We start from the raw sequence: 13008 nt of genomic DNA, 5'->3' as shown, positions 1-13008 counted from the left end.
CGGTAGCAATTTTTGGTATGCTGGCTAACCAGCCTGAAGTCATCAATTTAAGTTTCTAACATGCTCTCTCGTCGTTTTTTATACTCTATTTAATCCTTAACAAATCTGATCTGGTCTACTCTCAAAATATCTCTACTGCCCCCCCCCCACGGGGGTGGGGCATGGCCTGGGATGCTGCAACAGCTTCCTAACTATGGTCTGCTCCTTGAGCCACCCACAGTCTCTTCTCCCCAGCAGAGTGTTATTTTTAAAATAGCAAATAGTCCCTATTACCCTGCCTCAACAATGAAAAAACCCCCACGGTCTTCCCTAAATCTGTACAGCCCTGTTAGGGCTGTGCCTTGCCTCTTAGCAAGGGCTCCGACCTGGACGTCCTCTACTTCCTTGCCTCTGGGCTGTATCATCTCCGTGTGACATCAATGCAAATTTCCCAGCTTCTATTACAGCTTGCCTTTGCCTTGAGATATCGACTCCCGTCCACCTCACAAGTAAAATGGGGTTAATACAAGCTGTCTAGAGAGACAAAAAAAATCATGAGTGGCTTCTGCTCTTAAAAGGCTATCTACTGTTTCATAGCTACATGGCGTTCTGGATGGCAGAACTACAAGTAGGTGACAGAAAAGATCACTGAGCACCAAGGACTTAGAGGTCATGGAAGCTTCCATAGGATACTGTTACACTGAATACATGGGAGTGTGTGTCTGTCAAAAACCTATAGTTGTCTAGTGTCAGAAGTTAACCAGGGCTTCGGTGGTAATGATGCATTCACGTGCCTCTGTGGGTCAGGATGTTGACTGTGGTCCCCTTGGTGGACCAAAGGTACATAGGAACTCTTGGTACTTTCCAAGTTTTTGCTGTGAACGGAAAACAGCTCTGTGTGTGTGTGTGTGTGTGTGTGTGTGTATGTGTGTGTGTGTGTGTGTTAGGTCTCAAGCCTGGGACAAATGACAAACCACCATATCAAAGTAGACCTGGCTGCCAGGTTCTCCCAGCATCCCTCAGTCCCTACCTCATCCAGGGTATGGCTGGCACACCCTGCCCCTATCTTAAACTTCTCCAGCCCAGGAACTATGCTGCCCTTCCCCCAGCAGCTCTTCCCTACATAATCCAGATATTTTGGTTACCTTATATCAACCCTTAGCAACCCTGACAGTAAATAAAGAACTCTGGAGGAAAGAGGCAGGCTTTTTGGTTGATTGATTAGTATATGGGTATTGCCTGCTTGGGTGTGTGCACCACAACCATGAAACACATGCAGAAGCCAGAAAAGGGTGTTAGATCCCTTGGAACTGAAGTCACGGAAGGTTGGAAGCCACCATGTAGGTGCTGAGATCAAACCTGGGTCCTCTGGAATGCTGTATCATCTGTCCATCCCTGGAAGGTGGCATCTTGAAGATTCGGAGGTTTAGACACAGAAATGGGCTCATATTCTTTGAAATATTTCCCATTTTGATTATTTTAAAATGTAAATGTGTATGGCTTCCTATATTTTTAAGCACACACACACATGTGCATGCTTACTGGCCAATGGAATACTGAGCCACCAATACCACAGAAAACAATAAGCAGTGCCCACACTAGGTTGTTCCCAGAGTGCCATGCTGCAGTGGAAATCACCTTTACCACTGTGCTGCCTTTGCACGGAACCTGGGCAGTTAACTCCCGGTGTCTGTGGCTCAGCCTCGAGATTCTCAAACTCTGCTCGGCAGGTGTGTGCTTGCTCCACCTTGCTCATTCTTCTGAGGGTGACTTTGTCCTCAGAAGTTACTTCTATTTAAAAAAAAAAAAAAAAAAAAAAAACACTGGGAAATGTGGGATGAAGTGCCCATCTTTTTTAAAAATATTTATTTATTTATTTATTTATTTATTTATTTATTATGTATACAGTGTTCTGCCTGTATGTCTGCCTGCAGGCCAAAAGAAGGCACCAGATCTCATCATGGGTAGTTGTGAGCCACCATGTGGTTCCTGGGAATTGAACTCAGGACCTCTGGAAGAGCAGCCACTGCTCTTAACCCCTGAGCCATATCTCCAGCCCCTGCTTCTTATATATACAAATTACAGCTGGTCATGTCCCTCATGTGACTCCTGAGGTTGAGGCAGGAGACTCAGGATTTAATGCTAGCCTGAGCAACACAACAAGAGCTCTTTGTTTTCTTTTTTCTTTTCCTCATTTTCTGAGACAGGATCTCATGCAGCCCAGGGAGGCCTCTCACTACATAACTGAAAATGACTGCACTGCAGATCCTCCTGCATCCTCCTCAAAGTACTGGGACTGTAGGCGTGTATGCACCATAATACCCATTTGCCCTACAGTGGACAACAGAGCTGCAAAACCCAGGACAGGACAGGTCAGTATGGATCTGGATAAATGAGGGAAGAGCCTAAATATTACTGTTTGGTCAAAAGCATCACCCCAGCTCCCTAACACCCCTTTATACAAAAAGTCTGGATTGTTTGCCTGGGGGCTTCACCCCAGCTCCTGGCATAAGACCCCTCCCCAGGGAGGGTCAAGAAAGCCCACCAAATGGTAACCCCTCCCCAGGAAAGGTCAAGACCACTCCCACAGGCTATTTAAACTGCCCCCCAGAGAATGAACACATGGTCTCCGGGTTTCACATGGTCCTCCCTTTCCTTTCTTCCCCTCTCCATGCTTTCCTGGGGCCAACCGAGAGCATTGCCTTAAACATGGGCATCTTTTAATTCAGTTTAATTCGATCTGGCTGGAATTATTTGCTTTGGTGGAGAAGCTCGTCTAAGAGAAATACCTAACAATTACCCCTGTCACAAGTTACACTGGCAACCCTATCATATCTGCTTCAGTTGTGCAGAGTCTGTCTGTCTGTCTGTCTGTCTGTCTCTCTCTCTGTTTTTGTTTTTGTTTTTTTGAGTCAGGGTTTCTCTGTGTAATCCTGGCTGTCCTGGAACTCACTCTGTAGAACAGGCTGGCCTTGAACTCAGAGATCTGCCTCCCTCTTCCTTCCTCCCAAGTGCTAGAACATCATTACCCACACGGCGTTCATTTTTCTTATTCGTAAGTAACCAAGGAAACTTTATCGATCTAACTGCTTTAAATCATTCTCATTTATTTATTTATTTTTAAAGATTTATTTATTTATTATGTACACAGTGTTCAGCCTCCATGTATGCCTGCAGGCCAGAAGAGGGCACCAGATCTCATTACAGATGGTTGTGAGCCACCATGTGGTTGCTGGGAATTGAACTCAGGACCTCCGGAAGAGCAGTCAGTGCTCTTAACCTCTGAGCCATCTCCCCAGCCCCCATTCTCATTTATTTTAAGGAAACATTTCGGTACATTAAATCACCTCATAATTTAGCAGTTTAACAGCATTTGGTGGAGCGGTGGTGGTGGTGCATACCTTTAATCCCAGCACTCGGGAGGCAGAGGCAGGTCTATCTCTGTGAGTTTGAGATCAGCCTGGTCTAGGAAGCAAGTTCTAAGACAGCCAGAGCTGTTACACAGAGAGACCCTGTCTTGAAAAGCCTAAATAAATAAATAAATAAATAAATAAATAAAACAAAACAGCCACTGGTGGTGGAGCACTGCTCTAGCAAGCAGGAGGTAACGGTCTTATCCCTGGAATAGTCAAAAAGTAAACAAAAAGCTAAATGAAGGGGGGCCAGTGCCTCCAGCTGGAGCTCCTTGAGCAAGCTGGCATCAGCTCTGCCCCGCCCCCACGACCTTTCTCTCGTCGCCCTGATAGCCACCTGGCTTTGACAGAGTGCACCACCAAGGGTTTCCAGGTCATGCTTTGGCCTTGGAGTGTAAAACAGCTATCAGAGCATTCAGGATTCAGGGCAGGTATTCTAGGCTCATCAGAGGCTGCATCACCTCTTCTGACTAAACCTCTTGGCTAGGACAAAGCACACACACACACACACAAGAGGGGACACAGACCTTACTCCAAACAAGGATTATTAAGCTCATATTCTGAACAGAGTACGGGAAAGAATATACCACAACCACCGCTATTCAAACAGTACAGCAGTTTTTATTTATTTATTTTTATTTTTTTTGAAAGATTTATTTATTATGTACACAGTGTTCAGCCTCCATGTATGCCTGCAGGCCAGAAGAGGGCACCAGATCTCATTACAGATGGTTGTGAGCCATCATGTGGTTGCGGGGAATTGAACTCAGGACCTCTGGAAGAGCAGTCAGTGCTCTTAACCTCTGAACAATCTCTCCAGCCCCAAGTACAGCAGTTTTTAAATATTCTTTAAAAGATATGGGGGGGCGGGCGGTGGTGGCTCACGCCTTTAATCCCAGCACTTGGGAGGCAGAGGCAGGCGGATCTCTGTGAGTTCGAGACCAGCCTGGTCTACAAGAGCTAGTTCCAGGACAGGCTCCAAAACCACAGAGAAACCCTGTCTCGAAAAACCAAAAAAAAAAAGATATGGGGGGTTGTTATTTTGTTTTGTTTTGAGCAGAGTTTCACTGTGTAGCCTTGACTGGCCTAGAATTCACTATATAGAGCAGATTGGACTTGAGCTCACAGAGATCCTCTTGCCTCTGCCTTTCAAGTGCTAGGATTAAAATCATGTGCCACTATGTCCAGTTAAACTTTTTTTTTTTTTTTTTTTGGTTTTTTGAGACAGGGTTTCTCAGTAATAGACTGGCCTCAAACTCACAGAGATATGCCTCGTTTCACAAGTGCTGGAAGTAAAAACGTGTGCCACCACCGCCTGGCCGAGGCTGCAATTCTTCAGGTGAGCATCCTCATCCTCTCTGAGAGGCAGCATTCCCCAAGGGAGGAAGTAAGGAGAACAGATGATACAGAGAAAGGAACGCAATCAAGAAGTAAGGACCCACCCTGAACGTTCTGCCCTCCCCACTCCTCACCTCACACAATGGCTCCGTGGACTACAGCCCCGTGTGCTGAATGACTGTTCTCCCTCATGGCGGTGCTATTTTTGGAGATTCTGGGGAGTTTCGGGCTGTGGGGTATCCACCAGAGAAGATTGCTCAGATATGAATGCCTTAGTTATGTTCTGTTGCTGTAAAAAGACACCATGACCGCTGTAACTCTTATGAAGGAAGGCATTTAATTGGAGCTTGCTTACAGATTCAGAGGTTTAGTCTGTTGTCGTCCCGGCAGGAAGAATGGTTGCACATAGGCAGCCATGGTGCTAGAGGAGTAGAGAGCTCTACATCCAGATCTACAGGAGGCAGGAAGAAAGAGCCACCAGGCCTGGCTTAAGCATTTGAAACCCCAAAGCCCACCCTCAGTAACAAACTTTCTCCAACAAGGTCACGCCTCCTGTCAAGTAACACCACTCCCTCATGACCAAGCATTCATATATAAGCCTATGAAGGTCATTTCTAGTCAAACCACCACAATGGTTTTAGGCCAATAGAAAGTCTTTATTAACTGACCAGCAACTCCACTCAGTGTTTGGGATCCCAATGTAGCACTGAGCCTTTCTCAGGGTGAGCTCTTACGCACAAAAACCATATCCTGGGTTGACAAACTTCAGTTAACAAGAACAGTTAGCCAGCAGAACTGTAGAAGCCAAAAGTAAGGTTAGGACATTTAGAGCCTCCGCAGGATGTCGGGAGCAGTGCAGCCCAGTCTCGGATCAGCATGTGACTACCTGTTGTTCAGTGGGTTTCTGTGGGCCAAGGCACCTGTGTGTTGCGGGAGGTCCTTCCGCTCCTCCAGCCAATAGCCGCTGAGATACCAGACCATTGGGGCGTGGTCTCTTTCCCTTAAAAAAAAAGCGGCTACTTCCCTCCTCGCTCTCTTTACTTCCTGCTCCAGTTCCGGCGATTAGACTTCTTCCTAATTGCGCAGAGGGCTGTTGTCTGGGATGGTGATCTGTAAGTTTTTTCCCCTTTAAATAAATACCACCCTATTAATCATAATTCCAAACTGGTGTGGGATTGTTTATGACTTATGCCTTCACCTGTGGAAACAGACTCTGACTCACTTGACAAGCACCAATATAGTTCGTGGGACAGGGTAGGAATTTGCAAAATTCCTGCAGTTCGCAGGCTCTTTTCTCTCTCAAGATATTGTTGATTCTTTTGGCAGTTTTTTTTCCCCTAACTTTTACTTTGTCAGTCACACATGCAATAGCTGTAATTTTCCCCAGAAATTCTGCTCTTTCTTGAATATATTCCCCCTAAGAGTCAATAGGGGGGCTGATGCTTCTCAAACCACTTATCTGGAATTACTAACCACAACTCCTAATCCTGGGAAATTTTCTGACTCAATAGAGACCATTAGCTACATATGAGAAAACACTTGGAACATAAACCATGGCTCACAGTTCTGGAAAGGGGAGAAAGGCATGCACAAATACATTAGACTAGGAAAAAGTGTCAGGAGTGAGCATGTTGCCAGCTGTTGAGAGTAAGTTGCCTGGATACCAAACGTAAGAGTTGGGAGGAGGTAGTGGGGCAGGGAATCAACATTTAGTGTTTTTAAATCCTGGTCCAGGTGTGTTGCCCACTGTAACGCCCCTCTGGGTCTGTCCATTTAAAAGCAAAGATGGGTTGACTCACCTCTGTCAATGAGAGGCTAAAGAAAGCATCTTTCAGGTCCACGATAGTACACTCCTGTTTCTCTGGAGAATTCAGACAATCAGAGGTTCCACGTTTCTTCACAGGGAGAAACGGTATATTCCAGGGTGACTCGAAGTCAAGTGATGTGGCCTGAAATTTTCTTTTCTCGTTTCCAGGATTATTCTGTATATTTAATCTACACAAGGGTAGCTGAATTGTTAGGTGAACAATTATACAGGGTCTGGAACATCTCAGGTTGTGCACAATGCCCATCTGTCATCGTCCCTGTCGTGTGTCGTCCCTGCCCCCCACGGCTGCCAGGAGTTCCTTGGCCACCACACTCTTCCTGCTCTGAGGCCTCTGAGGCCTCTGGTGTCTCCGGGCCTGGTCTCTGGTACTCACTGCTGTCTCCAGAAATGCTGAGGGGCATCCACCATAGAAGACGGCTAGGACACAGGTTTAAGTCAACAAAGCAGTGGTGGCGCACGCCTTTAATCCCAGCACTCGGGAGGCAGAGGCAGGAAGATCTCTGTGAGTTCGAGGCCAGCCTGGATAGGCTCCAAAGCTACAGAGAAACCCTGTCTTGAAACAAAACAAAAAAAAAAAAAACAAAAGAAAACAAGAGTCTTTATTAGCCAGCTGGCAACACGTTGGTGTTTGCAATCCCAGTGTAGCACCAAGGCTTTCTCTGAGTGAGTTTTTAAGTGTGTGTGTGTGTGTGTGTATGTGTGTGTGCACACACGCATATACCCCACAAGGTAGAATTATTGAAGCCAAAAAGGCAAGGTTAATACATTTAGAGACTTCCCATATGAATATGGGACTTGATGGATTAGGTCTTTGTTTTCATTTTCGCTGGTGGTTCTGTTTACATGTTGAGGTTTACAGCCAGAATGGCACTTCCGTCACGGAGTCAGTTGTGCTAAGTTCTGGGGACCTATTACATTTAGGGGGTGGGAACTAGCTGGAAAGAGGTAGGAACCAGGATGTATGCCTTTGGAAGTTCTTTTTGGTCCTGGTCCTTGATCACTTCCCCACTCTGCTTCCTGTGTACCATGAGGTGATCAGCCTCCTCCTCCTTCTCTATGGGCTCTCGACACTATGACCAGCTTCCAAGCATCTGGCACTGGGTCCTCTAAAGCTCTGAACTAAAATAAATCTTCCCATTAAGTTGTTTATTGCATGCATTCTCCCACAACAATGATAAAACTAATACACACTTATGTACTATTTAGTTATTTATATCTATTTAGCACAGGGTCTCACTGTATAGCTTAGGATGCCCTCAAATGCTACATTCTCCTCCCTCTCCCTCCCAAGTATCACACTCAGTGACCACAGTCCTCCAGGCATAGCATGACCATCGCCATTTTAAAATCATAACTGTGATTATCCACATGAGGCTTACCAAGACTGCACCTACAAATAGTCCCTCATAGTGGGGGCTCATGGGGCCCCAGACCTCCCAATGGCATGAGATTGGTTGCTGGGGAGTGGAGACTTTTCTTCAGTGGTTAATTTCCCATAGACTGCCTGTGTAGGTAAACCTTTCATTCAAGGAGCTACACTGGGGTGGAATCAATTCTGCAGTCTGTTGGAGACACCCTCTCTGGGGTCAGTTAAAATTTCTCCCCATCTCCTCAGGAAAATTTTACACAGCACTCAGTTTCTTTCTTGGTTTTTTTGTTTGCGTGTTTTTGCCTTGTTTTGTCTCAAAAGTAGAACAAAACAAAACAAAATCAAAGAAGGTCAGGCTGGCCGCGGATTCACAGAGATCCGCCTGCCTCTCTTCCCAAATGCTGGGATTAAAAGCATGCGATGTCACACCTGGCCTTCTTTCTGATTTTTGAGTTGATCAGTGAAATATTTCAGATAGGAGCCCAATTCTTTGTATTCTGAGACGTCATTTTCTGGCCAACTCAGATCCTTGCATTCATGTGCACACAGTCTCCCCATCAACCCGAACACATATAATTAAAAGTCAAATCTGGCCCAGCGGTGGTGGTGCATGCCTTTGATCCCAGCACTTGGGAGGCAGAAGCAGGCGGATCTTTGTGAGTCTGAGGCCAGTCTGGTCTATAGAGTGAGTTCCATGACAGGCTCCAAAAGCTATGCAGAGAAACCATGCCTCAAAAACAAAAACAAAGCCGGGCGGTGGTGGCGCACGCCTTTAATCCCAGCACTTGGGAGGCAGAGGCAGGTGAATCTCTGTGAGTTCGAGACCAGCCTGGTCTACAAGAGCTAGAGCTAGTTCCAGGACAGGCTCCAAAGCCACAGAGAAACCCTGTCTCGAAAAACCAAAAAAAAAAAAAAAAAAAAAAAACCAAACCAAAAAGTAGCCGGGCAATGGTGACGCACGCCTTTAATCCCAGCACTCGGGAGGCAGAGGTAGGCGGATCTCTGTGAGTTCGAGACCAGCCTGGTCTACAAGAGATAGTTCCAGAACAGGCTCCAAAGCCACAGAGAAACCCTGTCTCGAAAAACAAACAAACGAACAGAATCCACGTAGCACCTCACAACCCTCTGTACTGAGATCTGGCGCCCTCCTCTGGTATGTGGGCATACATCAAGGCAGAATGTTGTATACATAATAAATAAATAAATCTTTAAAAAAAAAAAAACCTGTTAGTTGCCTGGCAATGGTGGAGTATGCCTTTAATCCCAGCACTTGGAAGGCAGAGACTGGTGCATTTCCAATTGGTGAAGAGCCTGGTCTACAAAGCAAGTTCCAGTACAGCCAGGACTGTTAAACAGAGAAACCATATCTCAAAAAACCAAAACCAAAACAAACAAACAAACAAACAAACAAAGACCTGTTAGTTAAGAAGTCTTCTAATATGCCGGGCGATGGTGGCACACGCCTTTAATCCCAGCACTGAGGCAGAGGCAGGCGGATCTCTGTGAGTTCGAGACCAGCCTGGTCTACAAGAGCTAGTTCCAGGGCTGGAGAGATGGCTCAGAGGTTAAGAGCATTGCCTGCTCTTCCAAAGGTCCTGAGTTCAATTCCCAGCAACCACATGGTGGCTCACAACCATCTGTAATGGGGTCTGGTGCCCTCTTCTTGTCTGCAGGCATACACACAAAATAAATAAATATTAAAAAAAAAAAAAAAAAAAAGCTAGTTCCAGGACAGGCTCCAAAACCACAGAGAAACCCTGTCTCGAAAAACCAAAAAAAAAAAAAAAAAAAAAAAAAAAAGAAGAAGTCTTCTAATATGTCCTGAAAGAATTTATTTTTAAAAGAGAGCAAAAGTGGATGCTTTGGGTCAGCGAGGTGGTTCAGTGGGGAGGGTGTTTGCCACCAAGGTTGACCGCCTAACTTTGCTCACCAGGACCCATGCAGTGGAAAGCAAATGGACTTCTGAAAGTTGTCTTCTGAGCTCCAGTTACAACCCATAGTACACCCTTCCCACAAGAAATGTTATTTTAAAAAATTAAAAAGAACCTGGTGTTGGTGGCACATGTCACCAGCACTTGGGAGGCAGAGGCAGGCATATTTCAGGGAGTTCAAGGCCAGCCTGGTCTACAGAGCGAGTTCCAGGACAGCCAGGACTACACAGAGAAACCCTGTCTAGAAAGAAACAAAACAAAACAAAAAAATAAAAATAAAAATAGAAAGATAAAAGAATGATACTTCCATTGCAGGGAGAAAAGCACCCTTTCTTCAGGCTTTCTCAGGAAGACAGGCAAGCTGTGAACAATCACCATTGTGGCTAATGCTAATTCTTGCAAAATTGGTCCTTTTAGATCAACCAGATCCCTTTCTTTTGCTTTATAAATTGAGCTGAAATCATTCCTGCTGACCCAGGAATGCTGGCTGCCTGCCCAGAAGTGTCACCCTTGTTAGTGCTCAGTGTATAATGAGCCTATACAAAGGGCTGAACTCAGCATAAATAAAAGTTGAAACTGGAACTTAAATTTTTAACACATCTGCAGTATGGAAACAAAATAGCCAAGGGAACTTCAACGCGATGACATCACTAAATTAACCAAACAGTTACTTTAATTGGCCAAAGACCCAATATCACAGGGGACACGTCATTCCAACAGCTGCCTAACCTGCCAATGCTCTCCCACCACTCCAGAGCATCTGGATGAATAGGCTTCATGTTCAGCTTTGGCTTATTGGGGGGAAACAAGACATTCCAGTTTTCTGTATAGATAGAAAAAAGAGAGAAGAAGGAAGAGGAGGAGAAGGACGAGGAGGGAGAGGAGGAGGAGAAGGAAGAAGCACTGAGAAGCACTGGCCATCACAGCACTTGGAGGTGGAGGCAGGAGGATCCCAAGGCCAAGAAGAAAAAGAAAAGTGAAGATCAGAGAAGAAGCAGGGGGCAAGGGGAGGGGGTACAGGGAGTCTTCGCATGGGAGTACTTGCTTCCCAGCCCCGTGTGTAACACGAGACTGCAGACACAGAGTAGGGTTTCCCGCACAGTGTTATTAGTTTTAGCGTGCACAGCTACTTGTTGGGGTCATTACGATGTTTGCCACTTTTTCTTGTTCTTATGAAACAGGATCTCATTATGGAGCCCAGACCGGCCTGGCATTTGGGGTCTTCCTCCCTTGGCCTCCTAAGTGCTGGGATTACAGGACTGTAACACTGGGCAGAAGCATTTTCGCCAGCTCCTACTCACTGGACTTTCGGAGGAAAACACCAACCAGTGTGGTGTGTCATACAAAAATGTCTCCAAACATTGCCAAATGTCCCTGAGGGGCAAGCCCTCCGTCTCAGTGGAGAGCCCTAGGCTTACAGAGGGGAAAGGTTGTTAGAGCGTGTGGGAGGAGAAGAAACGGCAGGTGTAGAAGTCAGAACAATATGGAACTTGGCTTTCAATTTGTTCAATAAAATACCACAAACTGTGGCTAACAAAACACAGGTTTATGGTTGCGTGCCGTGTTTGTAGGCTACGGGTTCCAAGGCAGGTCTTGCTGGACAAGAATCCAAACATGGGCAGGACTGTTCCCGGTGGGTACTTAGGCAGCCTCTGTATGTGATCCTGTGGTCCCTGGCTGTCTGCAAAGCTGGCACTGCCAGGCTGAGTCCTCATCATGATGCCATCTTTCTGGCTCTCAGCTCTCCTGCCTTTTCACCATTTAGAGACTCCCAGGCCATAAAAATTTTCCCATGTTAAAGTCAGCTGATAGCCGGGTGGTGGTGGCGCACGCCTTTAATCCCAGCTCTTGGAAGGCAGAGGCAGGTGGATCTCTGTGAGTTCGAGACCAGCCTGGTCTACAGAGCTAGTTCCAGGACAGGCTCCAAAACCACAGAGAAACCCTGTCTCAAAAAACCAAAAAAAAAAAATAAAAAAAAAAATAAAGTCAGCTGATAGCAGCCTTCATCCTGTTTGTTTTGAAACCCAACATGTTCACAGGTTTCAGGTCTTTGAGTGTGGACAAAGAGGACTGTTCTGTTGCTGTGAAGAGACACCATAACCAAAACAATTTATAAAAGGAAGGATTTTCCGGGTGGCAGTGGCGCACGCCTTTAATCCCAGCACTCCGGAGGCAGAGGCAGGCGGATCTCTGTGAGTTTGAGGCCAGCCTGGTCTACAAGAGCTGCTAGTTCCAGGTTCCAAAGCTACAGATAAGCCCTGTATTAAAAAGCTAAACAAAAAAGGAAGCATTTAATTGGGGGCTCTTGATTATTTTCTAAGGATGAGTCCATGACCATCAGGGTGAGGAGCGAGATATCAGGCAGGCAGGTAGGCGTGGTGTTCTGAAGCAGTAGGTAAGAGTTTTTACATAGCAAGGCCCTGCCTCAACTGAAAACACACACACACACACACACACACACACAGCCCTAAGCATTAACAAGTTAGAGAACTCTCATATTGAAGGGAGAATAATATTGAAAATGCTTTCATTGTGAGTGTGCTATCAGTGATGAATTGATTGCAACAGGTTCAACCTACAGACACCAAACAGGGGACCAAGAAATCCATCTTAAATGTAGTTGATCTTTCGAAATACTTTGAGTTATTTTTAACTGCTGAACCATTTCTCCAACCCCAAAGAATGAATATTCCTTTCTGATGAGTGGAATAATCCAGCTCAGTTGATAATTAACCTCTGGACCGAAGTAGTAGGCTTATACTCTCGCAGACAGTCTAGTGATCAGACAAGGCATAATCACACTACTCACCGGTAGCTCCTAAACCAGCACGGGCCAATAATGAACCTCTCTGAATAACAAGGAGAGATGCAAGCAAATTAGTTGAGGTCTTTATAATGACAATTAAAGAAAGTTATTAATTTTGAAGGGATGAGGTGCTCTTTACCGCAGTTTGAAAGTATACTGTATGTGTGCTCGGTACATCTTCAAACGCATGTTTTTTTTTTCTTTCTGGTTTTGGTTTTTTGAGACAGGGTTTCTCTGTGTAACCCTGGCTGTCCTGGAATCATTCTGTAGACCAGGCTGACCTCGAACTCCTAGAGATCTGCCTGCCTCTGCTTCCCAAGTGCTAGGATTAAAGGCAAGGGCCA

Source organism: Chionomys nivalis, chromosome 5 (genome assembly GCF_950005125.1).
Source record: "Chionomys nivalis chromosome 5, mChiNiv1.1, whole genome shotgun sequence".
Taxonomy (NCBI): Eukaryota; Metazoa; Chordata; class Mammalia; order Rodentia; family Cricetidae; genus Chionomys; species Chionomys nivalis.
The sequence above is the reverse complement of the archived record's forward strand: the minus strand, read 5'-3'. Positions refer to the sequence as shown.